The sequence below is a fragment of the Sciurus carolinensis genome, chromosome 15 (assembly GCF_902686445.1).
Source record: "Sciurus carolinensis chromosome 15, mSciCar1.2, whole genome shotgun sequence".
Taxonomy (NCBI): domain Eukaryota; kingdom Metazoa; phylum Chordata; class Mammalia; order Rodentia; family Sciuridae; genus Sciurus; species Sciurus carolinensis.
Window position 1 is genome coordinate 21,930,472 of NC_062227.1, and position 7,004 is coordinate 21,937,475.

The 7,004-nt window shown below is 40.3% G+C and overlaps 1 pseudogene; it reads right to left on the reverse strand.

The window, feature by feature from the left end:
* Positions 1–1,125: 1,125 nt before the first annotated feature.
* On the reverse strand, positions 1,126–2,829 carry LOC124965337 (cleavage stimulation factor subunit 2 tau variant-like; annotated as a pseudogene).
* Between the last annotated feature and the right edge of the window lie 4,175 nt (positions 2,830–7,004).

Here is a 7,004-nt window from a genome sequence, read left to right on the forward strand (position 1 = left end):
GTTTTGAGTCATCTGAGCAAGTATTCAATCTGTAATATCTCTACCTATCTTTGCCTCAGTGATCTGATACAAAGGCAGTAGGAAAAGCAGATTATGAAACAAGGAAAAAAAGGCATGCTAAATGTTGAGTCCAACTCCTGATCCTTATTGACCACATGGATACCATCTATACATGGAAGCTAGTTACCAGGAAACTGGGAGATTTACTGAAAGAAACCTTCCACTATTTATGAAAAGCCCAATGCTGTGTGTACTCACTCAGATCAAATGGTCCTTTGACACTGATTTTTGAGAAGGATGTAAGAACTGATGTACTCAGATTCAGATTCAGGGCTTAAAGACTCATGAGAAATAGGAAGGTACTAAGAAATTACTGGGTCTCATCAGAGGAGACTTAAGTAACATGGTTCATCATAGAACTATCCCTGTAAAATCATCACAGCCAGGACCAGAACAGAATATTGCTTGTCTCTGAAGAGAAGCATAAATAAAGCAAAATTGAACCAGATGGATTCCTTGATTTTTCAGGTAGCATAGCTTTTTAAAGAACTCTAAAACCACATATTTAAACTCATCCTATTAGCTCTAACATTTCGAAATAATTCCAAAATGAAACAACGTTAAAACATTAGCTGTATTGCCTTCAAAATAGGATTTTGTATTTTGAATGGTTTACCAAGAAATACATCTCATGATTTTGAGGTAAATTTGTTATACAAAAAAAAATTTTTAAACTATCTTAGCGCATTAACATTTAACAGGTCGCCTTTTAGTCTTTATGTGCAGTTTTCACATTGTTTTATTTAATATTTTTAAAATGTAGTTAACATAAAATAGAGACTATAATATTGCTGCATATTTTTTGGAATCTTATTTGGTATAATTATAGTCATTTTCTGAGTTATTTTTGTATATTTACAGTGACTGAAAGTGAACAGACCCATTCCCTACCCCCTACCCTCAATTAAAAATGAAAACACAAAGACAGCAAGAATTGTGGTTAGGTTCTAGGAGAGAAACCCTAATCATTAAAGTGTAGAGATGCAGAAGTCAGCTTTTTGTACCCATTTTCTATGCCACAGAATACACTCTGTGAAACTACAGCCAAGTATTTTTAAAAACCTTTCACGATGCTCTAGTGGATTTCTAGATTTGTCCCTTTAAAATCAAGATACTCTGCCTTTGCTCAGGTGGCAGCATGGCCATCTGATCTGTGGTCAACTGAAGAACCTGCATGATCAAAGCTGCTTTTTCTTGGTCCTGTGGAGTTACCTGACTCTGCCCAGGGCTCAAATTTCCTGGCTGGCCTCCACCTTTCTTGCTTGCCCCCTGCATACCTGCTTCTTTTATACCTGTCCCACTCCTGAAATCCTGGGGACCTCTCTAGGTTCCTAAGCACCACTTGTCCCTAAATTAATGGGACCAGGACCCTGAATTCCACCAGTCATTGGGCCTCTAGAACTAGGGTCAGGGCCTCTCATCTCTAATCCTCTTGCAGCCATGCCTCTTGCTTCCATCCCTCTGGTTTCCATGGCAAAGCTTCCCACTGTTCTTCTCTCCATTACTCTTGTCTCTAAGACCTCTGTTTCATGACTTGAGCCTCCATCCCTCAAGAATCTCTACCTCCTCTACCATCTCTATATAGACCACTTTGATTCATATGGGTCCTCCTGGCTCTGAAATTAGCATTCTGGGTTCTGATAATGGCCTTCCTCTCAAATCATGAGAGGAAGGGCCACAGGTCTCATGACCAAAGGCATGGTGCCTGGGGGACCCTGATGGGGTAGACCCAGATAACCCCTGGGTTATACTTCTCCAGTAACTGAAAGAAGAGTCCCTCCATATGGGTCATTTGGAGCATCTAACAGTCTTTGAGGAGGTAGATCTCCAGCAGTCATGGGTACATGAGGCATCAGAGCTCTAGGATCTGACCTCTGTACTTGTCCTTGTTCTAAAGGCACTGAGCCAACTCCTGGTATTCCAACTTGTGCCTTGCATTGTTGTTTCAGGAATTAAGGAACCAGGCTCAGGTCTAGGAACTTCTGTTGTTATTGGCCTGGAACTGGAATTCCACCCTGGTTAGGAGTCTGCATTAGATGAGGAATGTCCTTAACAGGTCTTCTAGCCAAATGTTGAGGCTGAGGAGCTGGAGGATACTGTTGGTTCAGTACAACATTAGGCCCTGCGCCACAGCCCAGAGGCAGAAGTAGGGCCAGGGCTAGACACAGACTGAGATTTGCCTGGGATCAGTGGTGTGACATGGATCTTGTGATGTAGAATTTTCAGAGCACGTCAGAATCCATTTGCATCACTTCTTGTGCCTGCAGTGTGATAGCCAGTTGTGAATTTTGAAGTAACATGTTTCAAGCTTTTTGGTGACTCTTCTGGACACAGAGCTTTATCTACTTCATCGACTCAAACATCTGCTCCAGGGGGAGTTGGGCAACTTCTCTGGTAATTGATTTGAGGGCACCTTATGAATTGATGGGATCCCCATGAGGTGCATCAATGATGGGTGCTGCAGGCCCCAGGCTATTTAATTCCTCCCTCTTTTCACTGGCAGCATTATCCATCCAAAGTGCTCTCTCACTGAACTCACATCCATTGAGGTTTCACATGGCAATAAGCAAGGTCTCCTGGTCTTGTACTCACAGTTTTCCTGTATCTCTATCATATACTGGATGGAAACAGACAATAGAGTCAAGCTCCAAGAAAATGTCCTTTTAACTGCTTCTCAGTTGCCTCATACTGTATGTTCCTGATGAACAGGGATTGATCCATTGCCAGGTCTCTCACTGCCAAACTAGACTTGATTCTGGTTGTGCACATAGCCAATAGTGGACTCTTCTACAAGTCTTCCCAGGTATATGTTTCAAATTTACAATTATTTTTCCATTTTTTAACCCCTGAAGCACCTTTCTATCTGTCATGTGAACAGGTCAGGGTTTGTTACCCTGGAGAATCTCTGGCTTCACTTCCTGTATATTTGTTTTCCCTCTTCTCTTCATTAACAAGTGTTCATCCACCATCAGGTCTGGGATGATCTACTTTCTGTCTAACCACCATCTCTCAAATCCAAGGACCTGGGCGGTACCATGGGTAGAGACTAGGTACTGCTGCCAGTGGCAGTGTAGGGAACAGAAACTGCATTAGTGAAACACCTTCATTTTACTGATGAGCATCAAGAAGAAGCATTATGTACCGAAGAAGAGTCTGAGCCCCAATGTGAATGATTACAGTGCTTTTGCTAAAACCCAAGTTGTCTTAGACAGTACAGTAGGGAGATATCAGCATACTGTTTCAAAAATGAATGTCACAATTGAATTCCAAAGGTGCTGAGAAAGAAGATGTGGCTGTAGAGCAAAAGCAGTGACAGTTCATTTTTGTTGTTGTTGTTTGCTTTTAATGCTTTCTATGAGACATTACTCACTGGTGGACTTTTGTTGTTGTGTTCTATTTTATTTCCTATGCAGTTTGCACTGTGTTGTGACTTTGTTATTCTGTTATTTTCCTACTGTCTTCTGAGCTATCTTTTCAGAATAACCCAGCCCCAGCATGTGAGAACCAGGACCAAGGTGCCATGAAATCAAAGAAAGAGACACAGATTGATCCAGAATCACACAGCACATTTTATTGGAGAATTTTCTGACAAAACTGTGGTCTTGGATGGCAGTAAGATCAGTTGTATTTCCACAATTGGGCCAGATAGAGGGGTGTATATAGGATTTGGGCAAAAGTGAATGTCTTAGCTGAAATGGAGGTTTATCAGATTTGGGCACATTCCTGGAGAACAGGTTGGTTGTAAAGCTCTACATATCACTCTAATGTTTTGTCTATTTATACTATGCTGGGAAACTATGGAGGAATAACTAACTAGGGCTATCCCAGAGGAATCATGGTGGTTATGACTCAAGATGACTGCAGTCACATCAAACTGAGTTCAAACATTCCACCTCTTATGAGTGGCTCTTACAATCTCATGAGCCCCTTGTTGGTGATGTCACCTGAGCCTATGAGAAGTTTTAGCATAGTGTAAATGGCATGCTGCAAAGCCATTTGTCCAGCTTGTAAACAAAGTTGATGGAAGCAGTAGAAGTACTTGCACAAAATGAAACAGAATAATTATTGAATTTATAGTAACAATCAGGTTTTTGTCCCATAGGAGCCCTGGCAACTAAATGAAAGACTTATAACCTCTCTTAAAGAGGGAATAAAACCAGACAAAGCCTCAATTTGGGTTTTCATGTATAATGTGAGGTGCATGACATCAGGAAATCAAACACTGTCTTCAGTGTTAAGAGTCTTAAGAGCACAGGTTTCAGAGAAAACAGCAAAAGTGAACAGTGAAAGACTGAAAGTATGGGTGAAAAAATAAATGTTGAATAAGGACTTGCAAAGATAAACCTTCCATCCAACAAGATGGCATCGTGGCAGCAGCAACTGGGGTTACTATTGGCCAATAAGACAGGGTCCATGAGTGATTACTAAAACTGAAAGTGAATGACATGCCAGATTAGGAGACCAACTGTAATGCCCCAAGGTATTTAAAATTTTTTTTTTTAGTTCACTCAGGGAATAAACTGTGACCACAGGTCCAGAATCCAACAGAATCAACAGGGATCAAGTTAGGAGGGCTGCAGACTTCTAACATTTTTACAAGAAATTGCTGACCCACCCCCAGGGAAACAAGTCTCTTGAGCCCACATTGACTTGTCCCCTATCCTGGATTTAATATGTACAGTGTGTAAAGCAGCAGCTTTGTATGTGTATCAACTCTGGCATTATAGCAATGGGATGCACAGCTTAGACATGCACAGCTTGGGGCAGGCTCCAGAGCTCTCAGGTATTCATAAGGGGAAGACATGCAAGTCTATGAGTGCTTAAATTTATTAAAACTTCTCCAAAGATGCCATTCCAGATGGTCAAGATGGGTTTGCTTAGTATGGTCCATACCAATTACTTTAATAAGCATTTCTCTCTCTCCTCCAACCCTGAAGGTATATGGCAGATGAAAATGCCATGGTACATCATGTGCTTAGTGTCACAGGTGAGGGATGGGCCAGACTCCAAGCCTTGGTTCTAGTCTCCTGGCAAAAGAATATTTACAATCAGACATGAAAAGCCAAGCAAGAGAATTCGATCATAAATGAAAGTGAGGCTCAAACAGAGCACTTGTAGGTCACCCCTGAGCAGAGGATGACATAAGAAACTTAATGATACTCTGAAATTTATGATTGCCATGAGAATTGGGATCCACTTTCTGCACTCTTCACCAGTTAGGGGTTTAACTCCTCCTTCACTTTGGGTAGGGGATTTTTTTACTTTTATTTTATTTATTTATTTTTATGTGGTGCTGAGGATTGAACCCAGTGCCTTGCACTTGCTAGGTAAGCACTCTGCCAATGAGCCACAGCCTCAGGCCTGGGTGGGGGAGTTTTTGAACCTAGTTGGTCTTTTCTGAAACTGTCATGGGTAACCATCCCATTCAGGAGGGCTTCATCTATAAGTCAATCCTATGTTAATGTGGGTGCTGGGGTCAATGACCTGGCAAACTTTATCTTAGTGCACCTTCTCTACTAATAATATTTCACTTCTGAAGTATATGGAGAAATCTATGACCATAAATCCCAACCTTACCATGTTCCCAGACCTGTCAGGAGTTAGTCTTTTTGATCTTTCCTTCTTGACATCTTTCTTAACTGGCTCCCTTTGTTTACACCTGTTTATTCTCAGATTTTTTTTTTACAAATTACTTGATTATTCATTAAAGGCAATTCAAGGAAACCATGTGACCCTACTACATTATTGGTTTGTATCCTAGTGCTCATTACTAACTGCTACTTAACACTTAGGGTCACTTGTGAAAAAATAAACGGTATTCTAGTCACTACCAACCTAGTGTGGCCATCCATATATTATAGCAACTTCTCAAGACCTTTTCTAGTGGTGGTTTGAATAGCTCTCTTACTAGAGAAATCTTGAAAAAAGTCATTAACTCCTATGGTATATTTTTGTCCTCTACTGTTTTTGAAAGTGTCAATGTAATCAGTCTACCAGCTCCACACTGGTTGAAAAGCTCACTGTTTATGTCCCTGTCTGTACTTGGGAGAAAAGATGCTCTGGAGGTGGGAGTACACCTGCCATTAGGTCATAGTTACTTCTTCAGCAGCATTTCATCCTACTTTAGCACTTTGATATACATTTTCTATGTGCCACGGGACTGTCCACTTCTGCACTGGGGCCAGGATCCACACCTTAATCAAAGCATCTGCCTCCCTATTTCTGGGGGTAGATATCTTAACATGAGCAAGGTTCATGATATACAGTCAACTGCATGTGTTTCATGTACCTCTTTCCAAATTTGTTACCCAATCATGACCCCACTGCAGAGAGGATTTATTAGTATAAAACACTGTTCCACTTGCCTTCATTCCATCCACAATGTAAGGGTCAGTACACTGCACCATTGGTCCACACAAATAAATAAAATTATGTATTTTAACTATGTACAGTATGCACAGTTTATTGTATGTCAACCATACCTTAATATACCTGTTAAAATAGAATTAAATAAATAGTGGTGATAATATACAGAATGGGAGAAAATATTTGAAATTTATATTCAACAAAGGATGGCTAAAACTAAATATCAAAGAAGCAACTTAATCTGAAAATGAACGAAGAACTTGAACAAACATTTTTTTCCAGAGAAGATGTACAAAAGTCAATAAATACAAGAAAATATCACTAGTCATTAGGAAAAGTAAATCAAAACCACAGGGTAGTACCAGTTTACAATTACAATTGCTATTGTAAACTATGTGGAAAATTAATGATCATGGGAATGTGGAAAAAATGGGACCCTTGTTTTTTCTGGTGAAAATGCAAGTTGTGTAACTGCCCAGAAAAACACTATGACAGTTTCTCAAATGCGAAGCATAAAATTATGTCATGTAATCCAGTAAATCCACTTCTAAGCATATACCCAAGAGAATTGAACTCAG